The sequence below is a fragment of the Ochlerotatus camptorhynchus genome, unplaced genomic scaffold, assembly GCF_037179485.1.
Source record: "Ochlerotatus camptorhynchus isolate MF236.1 unplaced genomic scaffold, CSIRO-AGI_Acam_v1.1 ptg000045l, whole genome shotgun sequence".
In the NCBI taxonomy this organism is placed as follows: Eukaryota; Metazoa; Arthropoda; class Insecta; order Diptera; family Culicidae; genus Ochlerotatus; species Ochlerotatus camptorhynchus.
The window spans coordinates 2,422,295-2,441,126 of NW_027040536.1; the positions used below are offsets into that span (position 1 = coordinate 2,422,295).

The 18,832-nt window shown below is 38.7% G+C and overlaps 1 protein-coding gene across 8 annotated transcripts in view; it reads left to right on the forward strand.

The window, feature by feature from the left end:
- Positions 1–18,832, forward strand: part of LOC135714989 (protein sickie-like) — a 511,961-nt gene that overhangs the window by 159,684 nt on the left and 333,445 nt on the right. The window contains exon 1 of one of the 8 annotated variants that reach the window (XM_065238443.1): positions 17,466–17,580. The exons of the other annotated variants lie outside the window; for them this stretch is intronic. The gene's annotated coding sequence lies outside the window, so the exon portion shown is untranslated. Of the gene's footprint in view, positions 1–17,465; positions 17,581–18,832 lie in introns of those variants that run through there. 8 annotated transcript variants of the gene reach the window in all.

Here is an 18,832-nt window from a genome sequence, read left to right on the forward strand (position 1 = left end):
GTACAAACTATAATGCAAACTGTGGAATTCATGGCCTTCTGCGAGTTTTTAATAGAGTAGCCTGTACAGATACAGGGGGTTAATCGAAAATCTGAAATTGCGACAATCACGAAAAGGTGTTAGGTTTTGAACGCTTATAAGTTTATTATTAATATATAGAATTGAAATCCAAATATACCAATCGATACGAAATAACTTTACAAATTTGCTAATATAAATTCTTTCCTTATTTTTCCTTAACAAATCTTTTGATAAATGTACAAATAAAACGTTAAAATGTTATCACTGTTTTCTTGAAAAAAAAAAAAAGGTTTTCTCTAAGCCAGTCGACATAATCGAGTACCACTTGGTTCGATTTCAACTAGTACTAGAACGATGTCTACTTGAACCTGTTAAGTTACAAAACAGCGCTGCTGTCGCGCCTTCACATAGTTACGCATTGTATAGCATGGTGGGATGGCAGGAGACTCACCTATGCAACAAGCTGTTTTTGCATTAATCTCAATTCGCATCTGCTCGATATCATCCTACACAGCAAAAAATTAATTTTGATATCACATCAAAGTGGATGCACTTCAATCGTGTCGAAAATATGGTGTAATATTCCCAAGTAACCAACAAGCCCGCTAATTCGCCTTTTTGCAATATAAGGCTGATACACGACTCACACAGGGAATTGCCAAACTTTATATTAGACGCATATTAGCCTTATATTGGGTTACTTGCCAAAAAGGACAAAATTATCATTAATACAGTGCATCAACTGCTAACATTACGCTGCTTTTACTGCATCCTCTTGGATGAAATTTTAACATTTATTTTTTGTTGTGTATTTTCAATATAGGGGAAATGGCTCTAATGTTGGCCTATGGATCTAAGATTGGGCCCATCGCTAAAAATCTGCTATTTATCAATTTTATCTAGATGAACGCGTCATTGGGACGGTACTAACGTTAGCATTAACGACGTTGGGCGGGTTCGCCGACTTGGGTACCACATCGATATTCAACCGCTCCATCTCCTCCAAAGATCGCTTCGAGTAGGGGGCGGACGCCAGATTCGGCCAGAACACCGCGTCTTCGCCCTTATGGTATTTCTTGATGAACGACGCAACTTCCGGCAGGCATTTCGTACTATAAATTTTGCGATTCGCCGGGGAAAAAGAATTGACCATCTTATTCAGCCGCTGCCGCTGCGTCATCGCCTGCAGCTCCGAAACCAGTGGAAGTGACTTCCGCTTCCTGACATGACTGTTCATGTTCGCCAGGTACTTTTTCACTGTTTTGCCGGTTGCACCGACCTCCCGGCCAAGCGCACGCGGCGATGTAGCCACTTTTCCCTCGGTCTTCCTCTTTAACATCCTTTGGAGCTTCTTGTCGCTCAGGGTCGTCGGTCGTTCGGAACCGAGCTTTCTTTCGATGCTATGATTGTTGTCTAATAGTGCCAAGATGTTGTAGATGCCGGAACGGGCGTATCCGGCGTCCACAAAGTGCAGAGTTGCTTCACTGTTTTAGCTATCACGGTTAGAGTTCGTCTGATAGAGCTGTCAAATTTTGTCTGCTGGCTCATGGGCTACTATGTTTGATGCTGCATGGGTAGTTTGGTCAGTGCGGGTGAAAGTAAACCCATGAAAAATCCACAATTTTTGTCCATTTTTTAAAATGCAAACGCTAATGGATATTTTTGGTCGCTATTGAAAATTTAGTCGATAGCTGAATTTATGTAAGGGCCCAAATTAGGAGCATTTAGGCCGACATTACATCCATTTCCTCTATATGATTATGGGTTTCTTCCATTCCAGTGTTTAAAAAAAACACTTTTCATCACTGTTACACTTAATTCAAAATACAAAATTTCATTACACAAGACTTTTGTCTTTTCACTCTGGACTGACTGATTAATTTAGTAAAATGCAATGGTGCCTACCGATCAATGGTCGATTAGCTGCTGCGTCAGGAGTCGACGTCCGCTCCCATTCGTTCTATGTCGTCGTCGTCGTCAGTGGTGCAGTTGTTATGCTGGGTCAGGAGAACTGCGTCTGGCCTGGCGTCTTGTTGAGTCAGGGGAACTGCGTTCGTCGTGTTATCTTGATGAGTCAGGAGAACCGAGTCCGTTCTGCTGTTGGCTCCATGGTTGGTATGTTGCTACCAGCTGTATTAATGATTCTGCATCTATGTCATGATTGGTTGATCATAGGTAGAGCATGCGTTTGTACATAACTATATCTCGCTCTCTCATTTCCGGAGAGTCGATCGGATGATATCGGGCAGGTATGGGATGAGCAGGGTGACCAGTAAACCGGGAATTCAAAGACATCGGAAAAAACCTGTGAATTTTGAAGACGAATTGGGAAATATTTACTTATCCTATTTTTCAGAAAAGCATAAAATTTTGGGCCTTAGGAAAAGTTTCAATATTCTTGGACCAGACGAGATTTTGACGTAGGACTAAAGTTGTGATTTCTATATGGGGGTACACTTTGTGAAAACCGAAAATGGAACATGTAACTAAATTATAAAAGATTTTGAACCTTAATAACTCAGCTGCCCTGGACCAATTTCAATAATTTTATCACCAATCGATCTGAAATATTCCTACGCATCTGTTAAAGTTAGGACTTTATCATTTTTCAAAATGTCACTATTGTAAATTGCACGAATGTACAACTGTTGCTATGATAGTTAAAATTATCACCGATTGCCTGCGAAAAGCGATTTCCCTAACACAGATTTCAAAGTTGAATTCCATCTGCTCTCACCAAACGATGTTAATTCAATCACCGTGTGGTGAGTGGTGGGGTACTCCAGCGCACAATAAGGCTCCCCCCAAGCAGCTAGCTATCAAGGCTGGCATCAACCGTTGATCGGATTCTGCTCCAATCACCATGTGTGGTGGTCAAGGTCATCAATCGGGTCATCATCAGGTAGGCTAAGACTTCCTCTACTCGACGGTAATGTTGGTTTGCGTGGGAGTGCCTTGAATTCCTAAAAATCTTCGAGTATTGTTTACAAAAGCTGTTACGCCTAATTCCCGCTCTATCTAGATATGTTTCAATATAACATACCATGTACTGTAACGCAACATTGGGGGTGCAATTTCAAAAATCAAAGTTGGTCGCGGCCTGAAAGTGGTTTGATTTTGATCCAGAGATGATGGATTTGAATTCTTAATACGGCAATCGATAGAAATTTTTTCTACGAATCTGTTAAAATTAAGACTATATAATTTTTCAAAAAAATGCCACTCTTGAAAATAATAATTTGCAACTGTTGCTTTGATAATTGAAATAATCACCGATTGCCTGCGAAAATCGATTTCCCTAACACAGATTTCAAAGTTGAGTTCCTTCCGGTCTCACCAAACGGTGTTTATTCAATTACCACGTAGTGAGTGGTGGTGTTCTCCAGTTCACAAAGAAAGGCTGCCTGCAAGCAGCGAGCTGCAGCCCATATGACAATCCATAGAAGGAGGAAGAAGCCGCACAGCTATTGATCGAAGTCAGTAGGTCTTTTTGGAAGGAAGGCGTTATCAGAGATGCTATGCCTCAGAACATCCCGGCGGCGCCGACTGGGATTTTAACCCTGGCCTGCTGGGGTGAGAGATAATCACGCTTACCACTACACCACCGGTGCCGCTAAATGATTAGGCTACAATTTCAAAGAAACTCTGACAATAATTTTAAGGGAATTCCAATGGCATCATGAACTGAATTTCTAGAGAATGTTAAGGAAATTTCTAAGCAAAATTTTAAGACAACTCAGAGGTGAATTTCAAAGACAATTCAGATGAATTTTAAAAAGAGTTATGGAAGGAAGCTTCGGAGCAAATCTAAGAATGCAATTCATGCTTTATTTGCATTGATCTATAGAGAATGTCTAGACTGTAATAAATACATTTATAAATACAAATACATTTATACAATACAGAGAGAATCTCAAACTTATTTTAATATAATTTTGAAATAATCTCTATGATGGGAAAGAATTCCAAAGAAAATGCACGCGAATATTCTAAAAAAAAACCCTGTAAAGGTAGGGATTTCTTCAGAACGCAAAAAAAAGCTCACACAAAACGGGGTGCACAATGTTGCACCTATTTTATGCGAAACTCCACAATTGATCACGAATATCTCGCGATCAGAACATTTAAGCTTTCAATCAAAAGACTTTCTGTGTTTTGTCACCGCATATTCATTATTTTTCATGAGAAAACGAAGTGTTTCTGTGGTGGCAAAAAAGTGATATTCCTATCACAAATTACAAATTTCAGTACCACGCACTGATATTACCGGACGGTGCCTCTACATATGCTTTTAGATTATCATTGTAAGTCCCTCCTACTTGGAGAAATTTGCTACGGAAAGGTTTGCTATGTCAATTAAAATATTCCAGATTTTTTGCTAATGGTTATGCCCCGCCGTTCCATAGCATAATTCTTAATGTAGGAGGGACTTTCAATGCTAATCTAGAAAACAGTCAGAGGTAATGCATCACCATCTATTGGTTAGGACGCTGGAGAAGGTCCTTCAACTCGAGGCAGGAAATTCAAATTATTGTTTAACAAGCCTTTTGGAAATGCATACGTTCGACGCATAGCGTAAGCATGCTTACTATCAAAACATTTAACAGGTGGAAAACCTGTATATGATCTTTTGCTCTGATATTGAAGTTGAGTAACTGAATCCCTCTAATTTTCAGTTAATGTTATACTAAACTCATACTTATTCGAAACCAAACATTTGATTTGAGAGAAGCCACAGTGTTCTATAGATAGAAGAGGAAGGGGCATAATGAGCATTAAGGGTTGAGTTGAGTATCCTTTTCTTCAATAAACAGATACCATATTCTACATAATTTTGCATGATTCAATGAATATGTTGTAAAGTACATAATGATGATGAATGATAATTATTTATTACGGTTGTCCTCCAAATTGGAGAACAAAGGGGTGCCTAAATCACCTTGAATGATCTTTATACCCCTTCTTCCCCTACATATAAATCAAAATTTTATTGAATATTGAAAGTGCTGTCTTCTGATAAGGAAAAGGCAACTACCTGTTGTGTTATCATAAAATGCAACGTTTAATCTCTTCTTTGCTTCAGAGACCTGAGGCCTGTACTCGGAAAAAATGCACCAGACAAAAGTGTTAGCCAAAAGTTTATTTTAAGTCGGATTTTCTTAAAACCTTCAGAGAATGAACTAATACATATGGATTATGTTTCGGCATAATTACTTTATTCAATTTCCTTTCCATCGCTGAAAGCCCGCACCTTTCCCTTAAGACCCTTCATTAGATTTTGTGCAATGGTGGAGCCGACCTTTTTGGTCACTTTCATCCATTCTTTCTTCAACTCCAGCTCGTTCTTAAACACCTTGGATGATTTTCGAACTTTGGCCTTCATTATGGCCCAAAATCTTTCCACCGGACGATTTTCGAACTTTGGCCTTCATTATGGCCCAAAATCTTTCCACCGGACGATTTTCGAACTTTGGCTTTCATTATGGCCCAAAATCTTTCCACCGGACGAATCTCTGGTGAATTTGAGGGGTTGGCGGTTTTTGGTACTAAAAGAACGTTATTGTCTCTGTACCAATCCAACGTCGATCGCGCGTAATGGCATGATGCCAGGTCCGGCCAAAATAATGTCTCGCCTCCGTGGGACCGCAGGAAGGGCAACAGACGGTTCTGGAGGCACTCGGTGCGGTAAATTTCGCTGTTGATGGTACCCATTGTGATGTACGGTTTACTCAGTTTACCGCATTGGCATATGGCCTGCCAGAGCAAGTATTTTTTGGCGAATTTGTCCACTTTCTTCTTCCTTATGTTTTCCGGAACATCAAACCGTGATGTGGCAACGTAGAGCTCCAGCCCCGGTATCTGCTTTGCGTCTGCCTTGCTGTAGGTTTCGTCATCCATAACCACACACATCGGTTTCGTTAACCACTCTCGATACAGCTTCCTTGCGTGGGATTTGGCCGCCGTGTTTTGTTGATCACGCCGGTTCGATGCCTTCCGGACGTTGAATATACGAAGCCCAGCTCGTTTCATGGTTTGCTGAACGAACCAGGCGGAACACTTTGCCTTCAGAGCCGCGTCGCGAATCGAAAGGTTCGGATTACGCTTGAAATAATCCAACACCTTCCGGGCCTTCACACGGTCAGCTGTCTTCGATTTTCTTCCACTTCCAGCTCGCCGCTCGGTCGTCTGGAACTCCTTAACACAGTTGTATGAGTGATTCCCAGTTGTCTTCCGATCCATCTCATGGTCGCAGTCGGATTTTCCATGACGGCGCGCAAAATTCTCCGGCGATTTTCTTCTTGTTTCGATGACGTCTCAATAACCACTGAACCGATTGTTATGAAATTTTGCACATGTAAACAATTCACTCCAAACTAGTTATACCCAGATTTTCATCAATTTTTACCAACGGATAAAAAAGTTACACAAGGATAACAATAGTGCATTTTTTTTTCGAGTACAAGCCTTCATTTAACAATAATGATGGATCTACTGGATAAAATTAACGTATATTTTGGTAATTGTTTAACCCCACAACATGCATGGTAGAGAGGTTCACTTGTTTTATCTTCTTCTTATTCTTCGCATTTCAAGCTTATTGCTTAGCGCATATTAGCTTATTGCGTGCTCACAACTTAGTGTTCTATAGATGCACTTCCACAGTTATTAATTGAGAGCTTTCGATGCCTGTACCATTTCTGCATTAGTATAATTGTGTGGCAAGTCCAATCATACTTCTATGCCTAGGGAAGTCGAGAAATTTTCCAACCCGAAAAATTCCTAGACCGAACCGGGAATCAAACCCAGCCACCTCCAACATGGTCTTGCTTTGTAACTGCGCTTTTACCGACTGAGCTAAGGGAGGCCCTCACTTGTTTTATAGAAACATTATTTATATGATAATTTCCATGAAAATCCCTCCAGAAATAAAAAAATAAGGTGAGGGACTTGTTTATATTTCGTCATGTACGTTCCTATTTTAATATTCATATCTGATTGGAATCTAGAAACCATATGCAATAAACTATGCATTCGCATTTTTAAGAGGTCCCAAATTTGACCAAGTTTTACCAAGTATGAAACCCAAAATATGTACATAGGATTGAAAAAATAAGTTACTTAAACTGTGTTTTTAATCAATATAATGAAAAATGCACAAGGAGTTCGCTAAACAGCTTAACCTAGTATGCGTCAACCTTGCAGTCGCGCCTTGTACGCAACCCCACCTTTTTTTTCAATGCTGTTTTTCCCGTGAAACGTCGAATACAAAGCTTGTGACTGCTTGCTTGTATAATTTAGGCTTAATTATTTTAGGCCCTGTGTCTGTTGAATTAGTACCAAATAAATAAATAAATACTCTATGTCCAAAGAAGTCCGAGAATCGAACCAACCGCCTTTGGCTTGCGAATACCGTACCTATACTAATTTGGCTATCTGAGGCTCCGAATGCTTTTTGACTGAATATAATTGGATCAGGCCTGCCCAACATTTCTAAACTCTAAAAAGGTACTATTATGTAGCTGCCATAATCTAGCTCTATTCACGTTACAGCCTCTTACGGTTATTCAAACGCTTCTTTGCTCAACCCAAAATTATACCCGTCATCTTTTAAAAATCTTCCGATCCAACGGTTTGTTATCAGGAAGCTGCATGGCTGAATCACTTCTTCAATTTCACCCACCAAGAAAGAAAGAATTCCTCCTAACAAGCAGAAACACGTGCATCGCTTGACCTGGTCCGGAACAGAAAGCAAACTTCAATAACCATAAACCATGCTCCAACAGAGTATAGAATGCAGTAGCAATCTGGCATGAAACTCGATTCGTTCTAACCCAGTTCCTACCGTTCCGAAATGCATCAACTTTGTTCCTGCTGCTTCTGTTCTTCGCTTTCAAACATCAACCTCGTAGTATCCGAAACATGTTACGTAAAAGTTTACCTCTTCCCTATCCGCTCACTTGGTCACTTGAAGCTAAAACGCGAGTACTTTATTTGTAGTCTAGTTTCAGAGCAGCGATGCTCTCGACCGCAACCAGCATCTGGTCCGGTCTCTGGATTACATCGCGTGCATTCAAACAAGATTCACACTCCAACGCCTCCCCAGCAGCAGAACCAGACCAGCAGCGGTTGACGTTTAAACTTTTGTTTTACGATCCAAGCATCCGATATCAGTTTCTGATGAGTTGCATTCTCCTTTTCCCCCTGCTGCCTGGCCTGGGAGGAACCAGAGTAGGCTTTGGACATTTCACGTTGATTGACAGAAACGAGGTCGGCACCGAAACCGCGAGTCACGCTGATCACTACGGCCGGATACCATGGAGACCACCGTGGAAGTGAGCTTCTCTTTGCTCCTTTGCTCCACCGCCTGCTGTGGCTTGTGCCAGACCGGTGACTTGTGGATTTCTTCTGTGCGGCCAATGTCAATGATGATGACGCTAACGTTGTTGTGACATACGATCGAGCATTGGGTTCAAATTTCATACCACCGCTCGTTGGCTCTTTCCGCAAAACCCTTCGAGTGAGGGTTTTTGCGTTATTGTTGACATTTCTCACACTATTACTAACGACGACGACGGACACGACCGGTGCTTCTGCTTTTAGCTTGTTGTTTTAGAAAAGAACAGGTTCATTTGGCTCCTGCTGTTCGGAATCGCATATCAGATTGCATCCACTCCGGAGGGACGGGGAGATTGAATTACGATCGGATCAGTTTTTAATGGTTGATATCTGAGGCTTGTAAAGTAAATAATCAACCTATCTTTTCGGATGAGGTGCGCTTCGGGTGATCAACTTTATTGTTTGGTCTGTTCGATTTCCTGTCAGATTTCCTGTTTCACGAGCTATCGACTGGTTCCTTTAAATTGTTTGATTATTTTTTGTAAAGCGTTTTTTAGAAGTCCAGAACACTATTAAATAGTTTAAAACTTATGGACGTGAGTCGAAGAATTTCTATACCGTTTGAAAAAAAAAAAAATTCCCTAGCCTCAACAATAAATCCGCAGAAAAATTTGTTTATTGCTCCCTAAATCTGTCTGGAATCCCATAATTAAGCACCGCCACCGGTTTTCAGTTTTCTCGCCTCTCCCGTTCTACAGTTTATTGCATTCACGCTCTCGGACCACAGTGTACCATAATTCTGCCACGGCAGGTTCGAAATTTGTGACCGATACCGCTACCGGAACGCCACCATCCGTCGGTCGGTCGTTGCCAACATATTTGAGGCGGGTCAACCATAAATATTGGCCCCAAAGCCCCGTTGCAAATTTCCGAATGGCGTGACCAAACTCGTTAAACCAACAACAACTCTGCTAGCTCGCTAAACGACTGACATGCCGATTTTTATTGAGTTCCTGGAGTGGCCAGTGTGCGAGAAGTCATTTAGTCAAGTTTGCGCCGCTTTCTGTCAAGCGTCAATCTACTGCTCTCCCTACTGACTAGCAAACACACAAACAAAACTTCCATAAATTATATTAATTTTAGCTCGTCCTCAAATATTTATGAAGCAATACGTCAACACACTTTCCCGATCTGAATCACAGCGCCACTTGGGCCGGCACTTTCTTTGCCTTGCTTCCTACTCATATGTTTCTCATAATATTCCACCCACTACACGCATACCGGAGAGAACCACGGCGAAAACTCATTTCCGATTCTTTTCAAGCAACTCAGTCAGTAGAACAAACTTGCCATTTACGACGATCCTAGGCGGCTTTGAATGAACCGAAGAGTGAATGGGATGGAGGAACGAGCGAAGTAGGCTTGGGTAATACGTCAATGTTCTTCCCGTAAGTCAACAACAGTAGTTGAGCTGCGGCCTACTGCGACCGGTGCCGGTGACCTAGTTTCCTCCGTTCGTTCTGTGCCATACTTGTATGATTTAATAAGTGCAATGCAAATAAAGGCGCTGCTGGTCGAAAGTCAAAGTTGGCGAAATCAAGACGTGCTCTATTAACATCATCTACAAAGGTACCATCCAGTCGGAGCGGACGTTCCGCTGGAGTAAATTGGTTTTTGTGCTGACGAGCTTCCCGTGCTGGTGGATTGAGCAAGGGGGGTGAATGGGAGTGGAATTTGGCGCTGCTAATGGGAAGATATCGAATTTCGGACGGTTTGACGGTCTGTTTACACATGATGAGGAAATGGGTGGGAGAATAGTTTCCCAAGTGGAATGTGAGTGTGGTGTAAGAGGTCGGTTTGTGTCAGCATAGAATGCGCTTTGTTGATAATATTTTGGAGTGAGCATGGGAAAGCAGATCGAGGTCAGAATGTATTGTAAGTTTGAAAATTGACGAAATGAAAATTGAACAACTTAAACATCGACTAATAAATATTGAACTCAGATTAGCAAATGACAATTGCATACATTAAAACCGGTTACTTTAAAATCGGTAAATTGAAAATTAATCAATTTTAAATTGTTTATTAAAAATATATTAATTATAAAAAACAGTCAATTGAAAATTGGTTAAGCAAAAATTTGTCAACTGAACTGTCAACTGTCAATTTGTCAAGTGAACTTTTGGTAAACCGAAAATTAATCATTGAAAATTGGTCTTTTTTTCAAATTGGTAGGTAGAATTTGGTCAAATTATGATTGGTTAACTGGAAATTGGCCATTTCAAAATTGGTCATAATTGAAAATCGATCAATCGATAAGTGGTCAATCGAAAATTGATCAATTAAAAATTTATTTTATTGAAAAAATTATTGTATATTTATTGTAATATTGTCAAATTGACTTCTGGTCTTCTTGTAATCTGTTCATCTATATTTCTTGGCTTCTGGTTGACTTGTCTGCTATTATTCTATATTTCTTTTCTTTTTTGTATTTTTCTCTTTTTGCCTTTTTGTCTTATTTTCTTAATGTCTTCTAGTTTTCTGTCTTCTTGTCATCTCATCTCTGCATCCAACGAGGGATTTTTTCTTTATTTTCCAATGGTTTATGCCATAATGAAATGCACTTTGTTGTTAATAGTTTGGCGTAAGCATGGAAAAATGATGGAGGTCAGAATGTATAATAAATTTGAAAATTGACACCTGAAAAATGGAAAATTAAGCAGGTTAAGTGAAAATTCGTCAATTGAAAATTGGTCAATTATAAATTGCTCGATCTAAAACTGGTCAAACGAAAATTGGTAAACCAGGAATTGGCCATTTGGAAATGGGGTGTATTTGAAAATTGGTAAATCGAAAATTGTTCAATTGAAAGTTTTAAAAAATTATTGTATTACTCTGTTATTGTGTTCCTGTCTATTTTTCTTCTGATCATGTAAATTTATTATCTCCTTGTCTTCTTGTTAACTTGTATTCTATTATTCTGTATTACTTGTATTTTTACTTTTTGTCATATTGTCTTCAACTTTTTTATCCATCGATTTTGTTTTTCATACTGAGTACCAATGCTACTGACGTCAAACAGGCAGCTCCCTCACCTGAACCCTAACCATCGACCCTTCAACTCATGGACCGGGGACCAACGGCTTTACCGCCTTTGTGAAGGAAGGCAAAATCAGAAATTTTATGTTTCAGAAAAGCCCGATGACGCTAACTGGGGTTGAACCCAGGCCTGCTGGAGTGAGAGGCAATCACGCTTACCACTACACTACCGGCGCCGCTGTCTTCATGTCTTCTAGTCCTCTTATTTTACATGTTCTCGGGCGAAATGAAGGCTCTCAGAATTTTATGAAATTATGCCCACAGCTAGGTTTATTTACACATGATGAGGAAATGGATGGGAGAATAGTTTCCCAAGTGGAATATGAGTGCGGTGTTACAGGTTGGTTTGCTCAGAATGCGCTTTGTTGTTAATCTTTTGGAGTGAGCATGGGAAAACAGATCGAGGTCAACATGTATTATAAATTCAAAAATTGACCCTTGGAAAATGAAAAACTCAACAAGTGACAAATCAAAATTTATCAAAAAATGTAGATATGGCAATTGCATACATTACTATCGATCAGTTGAAACCCGATAGATTTGAAATCGGTTGATTTAAATATGATCAATTCTTAATTTTTCAATCGAAAATTTGTCTTTGAAAAATTTGTCAACCGAAAATTGATCAAATAAAAATGATTCAACAAAAATTGGTCAGTTGAAAATTAGTCAGTTGAAAATTGGTAAATTGAAAATTGGTCAATTGAAAATTGGTCAATTGAAAATTGGTCACTTGAAAATTGGTCAATTGAAAATTGATCAATTGAAAATTGGTTAACTGAAAATTGGTCACTTGAAAATTGGTCAATTGAAAATTGGTCAATTGAAAATTGGTCAATTGAAAATTGGTCAATTGAAAATTGTTCAATTGAAAATTGGTCAGTTAAAAATTGGTCTTTTTAAAATTGGTCTTTTTAAAATTGGTCAGCTGAAAATTGGTTAATTGAAAATTGGTCAATTGAAAATTGGTCAGTTGAAAATTGGTCTACTGAAAATTGGTCAATTGAAAATTGGTCAATTGAAAATTGGTCAATTGAAAATTGGTCAATTGAAAATTGGTCAATTGAAAATTGGTCAATTGAAAATTGGTCAATTGAAAATTGGTCAATTGAAAATTGGTCAATTGAAAATTGGTCAATTGAAAATTGGTCACTTGAAAATTGGTCAATTGAAAATTGGTCAATTGAAAATTGGTTTATTGAAAATTGGTCAATTGAAAATTGGTTTATTGAAAATTGGTCAATTGAAAATTGTTCAATTGAAAATTGGTCAATTGAAAATTGTTCAATTGGAAATTGGTAAATAGAAAATTGGTCAATTGAAAATTGGTCAATTGAAAATTGGTCAATTGAAAATTGGTCAATTGAAAATTGGCCAATTGAAAATTGGTCAATTGAAAATTGGTCAATTGAAAATTGGTCAATTGAAAATTGGTCAATTGAAAATTGGTCAATTGAAAATTGGTCAATTGAAAATTGGTCAATTGAAAATTGGTCAATTGATAATTGGTCAATTGAAAATAAGTCAATTGAAAATTGGTCAATTGAAAGTTGGTCAATTGCAAATTGGTCATTTGAATTTTGTTCTAGTGAAAAGTGGTAAAGCAAAAGTTTTTCAATCGCAAATTAGTTAAGCCATTTATTGCCCTTAAATTGGTAATTTGAAAATTGGCTATTTTGATAATTGGTCCATTGAAAGTTGGTCGATCTAATATTGGTCAATTGGAAATTTAAAAACATTATTGTCTTAATGTCTTATTGCCGTCTGGTCTTCTTGTTTTCTGTTATTATTCGGTATTTCTTGTATTTTTATCTTATTATCTTCATGTCTTATTGTCATCTTATCTCATAATAAAAATAACAAGCCAATAACAGGGATGTTTGTTTATTATCGGTCGAAGGATCTCAAAATTTTACGTAACTTTGCCCACAGCTACCGGTTTGACGGTCTGTTTACACATGATGGGGAAATGTGTGGGAGAATAGTTTCCCAAGTTGAATGGCGAGTGGGGTGTAAGAGGTCAGTTTGTGTCAGCATATAATGCACCTTGTTGTTAATATTTCAGATTAAGCATGGAAAAACAGATCAAGCTCAGAATGAATTATAAATTTGAAAATTGACAATTGGAAAAATGAAATTGAAAATTGGTTGAAAATTGATCAGTAAAAACTTGATCAATTGAAATTGGGGAGTAAAAAAAAATAGCCAAACGATAATTGGTCAATAAAAAAATAATCAATCGAAAATTGGTCCACTGAAAATTAGGTTTTGACCAATATTTAATAAAAAAGTGGGCAAACTCAATTCTTCAATTGAAAATTGGTCGATTGAAAATTGGTCTGTCGAAAATTGGTCACTTCAATTTTGGTATTTATATCAATCGAAAATTGGTCAATGGATTTTCTAAGGAATACCCAAGTAACAATTTGGGTTTTTTGAGGGTTCTGTAGACCATGATTAGGATTTGTAGAGTGCTTTAAAACCACAATAAAACTTGCAATGTTACTTGGGTAAAATCTCTGATCACGTCTTCCTTCAGAAGGGATTCAAACCCGTTGCTCATCGGTCCATGAGTTGATGGATCTATAGGTAGGGTCCAGGTGTGGCATCAGTAGCATTGCTACTCAGAATAGAAAACAAAAATCGACGGAAAACAAATCAAGGAAAAGAAAAAAAATCAATAAAGAAAATTATTTTGTTTTGTTATTTTGCCTGGAACTGCTCATTTGTATGCGCAGTAGATTTATGTTTCAAATAGGAGAAAAATCATCTGGTCTGCTTTTCAAAATTTGTCTTCTTGATTGCTTGTCTTCATTTCTTCTTGTCTTCATTTCTTCTTGTCTTCTTATCATATTGTCTTCCTAACTTCTTGAATTTCTGTTTTCCTTTCTTCTAGTTTGCTTAACTCTTGCAAGACAAGCTCTTGCTTTGAGAGGTCTAAAATTTAATTGCATGAATGAATTCCATATGTTTGTATTCTTGTCCTCTTGTCCTCTTGTCCTCTGGTCTCTTGTCTTATTATCTGCTTGTCTTCTTGTCTTCTTGTTTATTGTCTCCGTGACTTCTTCTCTTTTTGTTTGCATGTCTGCTTGTCTTTAAGCTCAGGTGAGTCTTAAATTTGATGTGTCAAAATGCATTCCATAAGTATGTGATCTTGTTTTCTTGTCCTCTGGTCTGTCTTGTCTTGGGTGGTCTAAAATTGGTCAAAAATTGTCTTTTGTTAAGACAAAACCTTAAGTTGTATGGACAACTGTCTACGTAGGGGACAGAGAAGGGGGTCCTAAATCTCACAAAAACTGTGTAGTTTTAGACATCTTTACCAGTGATTATTACACTCAAGGGTTTCATACTGGCATATTTGCAATTGTACTATTGGAACAATGTTTGGGACTTCTTCATTTTAAACCCAACATACACGTGGGAATGTGCACAGAATTCAATTGGATTGTAAATTTCATTAGAAACATTAAGATCACTGGTTTATGATCTTAGGAAAATCTGTTACAGTACAGATGAAATATTTCCAGAACCTGCTAAAAACGCAAAATTCTAGAGCAAAATTTGAATAGGCCTATGTGTCAAATGTAAACAATAACTCAACACGTTGAGATCTTACTATTCACAACACATTCACGTAAACTAACAACACCATCAAACACAACAAACTTCCTTTACCAGATGCTGCTCTTAATCCGCAAAAAATCGATGCTAAAAGTCATTGCTTGCATTTGGTACACTGGCATGTTACTCTAGAATTACTTCATTCCTGTACCCGGGAGAGTAGCTACTCAAATGTATTACTCTACCTTTGTTTTTTTACATAACGGAGCGTAGCGATGGCCAAGGAAAAATTTTCAAAGAAAATATTATAAAAATCTAATATATCCTTAAATTTTTAAAACTTTTAAGCTTGCCCTTCGGTACACTCCTTTAACTAGGAAAAAAATCTGAGAGGGTGAAAAACATGATACGCACCTAACGGCGCCGGTGGTGTATTGGTAAGCGTGATTACCTCTCACCCCAGCAGGCCTGGGTTCAATCCCAGTTGGCGCCGCCGGGATGTTCTGAGGCATACCATCTCTGATAACGCTTTCCTTCGGATGAGAAGTAAAGCCGTTGGTCCCTGGTTCATGAGTTGATGGGTCGATAGGTAGGGTCCAGGTGTGGGAGCTGCCTTCCTGGCACATCGGTAGCATTGGTGCTCATCACGGAAAACAAGATCGACGGAAAAAACAAACCAAAGGAAAAAAAAAAATGATACGCACCCGAATTCAGGGCTTGATTAAAAGTGCATTTACCTTTCTACAGTTTCATACACACATATTATCGTTTTCGTTCGAACAGTATTTTCCATACAAAAAACGAAAACAAGAATGTGGGTGATAATTCTGAGAATCAGTTCTTTTGTGCAAAATTGTATATTTACAACCTTGCTTCAAACTTCTGTCCATAAATGTATTTACCTACCATTTTAGCGGTAGTCAACTGTGTAAATATAAATCGATAGATTCTCCAGTTTCCTACCGATTATGAAACGTTCAATTGGTCCCTCTCTTCATCGATTCCAGCAGCTTCTCTCCGTTCAAGATCACTCTCTCAGCGATTCGGATTGCATCGAGAATCGCCTTATGCTCCACCACCCAGTCGATCGACACTCTCAACAACATTCGCTCTCTCTCCCTCTCATTCCACCGGCCAAGCCAATGTGATATCCAAAGCAGACCCCAGTGTCAGTCCCAGTCCCATCCATTGTCATCCACCACCAGGCCCGCGAGAGACCGAGATCAGCCAGTTGCGCGGCAACCGTTCACCGGTCGACATCGTTTTTCACCGATTCTTTGTTTCGAAAAATAACACCAATCACGGGCCCGAATTGCGCGATCGATCGTTCGCCGGCACGTGACAAGTGGGAGACAGATGCTGTCACGTTCCGCATTGCACCGCTTGCTGTGATGTCCAGACATGTCCCGTCAAATCACACCGAATTTTCGAAGTTTGATCATTCGTCTTTGTCTGCTGACACAGAATGGGAAATAAGTGATCATTCTTTTTGGTCGTTGCATATTGCCAAAGCCAAGTGACGGGATTTTCGGCTTTGGGTCGGTGGCCCAAGTGGGTGGTTTTTTTTTCGTGTGAGGGATTATGATTTTGAAAAATTAAAGTTTTACCAAAATCGAATGTGCGTGCAGTGCAGTGAAGAAAGGGAAGATTGAAGAAAATTACGCGCGAGGTTTCACCTCAAGTGGTTGCAACTTGAGGGGGCTTATTTTTAGAATTCATCCATCAGCTCTAGGAAGAAGATGCTGCAGAGAGTTCCACTCAAGCGTTGTGAGCAGCATAAATTGCATAATTAAGTGAAATGTGCGTATGAAATTGGGCAATCCGGACGGAGAGGAAGAGAAGAACCGATCCTGTACAAATTTATTCAAAGTGTGATTGGGGGGAAATGATTGATAATTTGAAGCACTCTGGCCTCGTAGAGGAAGTGGCAGCTGGATGCATTTATTGGCAGCTGGAAATTCCATGCTTTTGTTCGAGAGCTTGGTGATTGATATGCAAAATGAAGCTGACGACGACGAAGCGGCTACGACAAGGACAGCAACAGTGAAGCGTGTTATTATTTTGGGTGCATTTTTATGCTAATGCCTTGGAGGGAAAAGACAGGCAAGATTTATGATCTACTGTTCATCAGTGTCAGTGTCTCTAACGCTCGAAATCACCTGTCGTGTGCTCAGTGATTGTTTTTTCATCGCTGTTCAGTTAATGACATTGACCAAACCCAGTAATTATTAAACTTGAAGGGCAGCTGCAAATTCATTGAAAACACAATAAACACAACCATCGAATCGATGTGTGCGGCAATTGTGTGCTCGGAAGTGTTTGTTATGTTATGCTTTGTGATTGAAATTTGTGTTGATTGTGGTGTTTGTTGAGATTTCGAATGTAAACAATCTCAGAGTGGATGCTGATGAAGAAAGTGGTGTGAAGAATTACTGACGGGACTCTTCGAATGCAGCGCAACATTGTGCTGCTGGGAATGAAGTTATATCGTTCGTTGATTCGAGTGAACATCGGTTAACTTGCATTAGATTGAACCATTCTGAATCACTTTGCAGCACATATGTAAGTAATTTTGTAGGGGTTGTGCAGTACTTTTTAAATAATGCATACGTAAGTTTGAATTAATTTTGATTTGTTCTCCCTTATATAACACAGCCATTCCATAGCTAAACGATATAGTGGTTCTCAGAATTTCGTAAAAATTGGTAGTTTTGTTCCTTATCGAAAATATTAGACCAATATTTTTTTTTTTTTATTAGGGTGACCATTTCCATTTCGAATTTCTTTAATTTAAATGACTTTTTCAAAAATTCATAACTTTTGAACCACTGAACTCATTTTAATGATGAAAACATCAAATAAAAGGTAATTGAAAATATTTTTTAGGAAAAATATAATATTAATAAAAATTGAGATTTTGTAGTGAAACACATCGATCGTCATTGGTTTTTTTTTTATGATTATCATGGTTTGTAGATAATGGCCGCAATATGTTTTTATATGGTATTTTCTATGATTTGTGCGATGATTTCAACTTGACTATATTGAAAACTGGTGAAGCAACACTTATAGCAAAACATCCTGCTCGAGAGAACCGTCTTGACATATCTTTGTGTTCTAACTCACTATCATTAGATTGTATATGGAAGGTTATCAATGATCCCCATAATAGTGATCACTTACCAATTATCATTTCAATCAAAAGTGGTCGTCTAAAACCAGATCAGTCTATTCAAAAATTTGTATCGGCGGTAACTCTTGATATTGATTCTACCGATCCTCTACCACCATTGGACGAGTATCGTTTCTTTACCGAACTAATCTTCAAAAGTGCATTAGAAGCTCAGAAACGACGTGTTCCAAGTGCATCCTTCAAAAGAAGACCCGTCACCCCTGGATGGGATGACGAATGCACAAAGTTATATCTTGAGGAATCAGATGCCTTTAAAGATTATCGTAGACATGTAAGGTCTGAGCTTGAAAAAAGCTTAAAAGCTTACTTAAAGCAAAGAAACGAAATTACTGGCGTACTTTTATCGAGGGACTTTCTAGAGAAACCTCAATGACAACGCTTTGGGAAAAGGCTAGCTATATGCGAAACCGCTCATCTTCCAATGAGAGTAAAGAATACTCCTCCCAATGGATATCCGACTTCGCTAAAAAGATTTGTCCAGACTCTGTACCAGCACAACCAACTTTACGGGATACAGCCCGAAGTAACGGTTCTCTGGATGAACCATTCACAATGCTGGAATTCTCATCGAATAAGTCTGTTCCGGGAAGCGATATGATTAAGTTCGACCTTCTAAAAAAC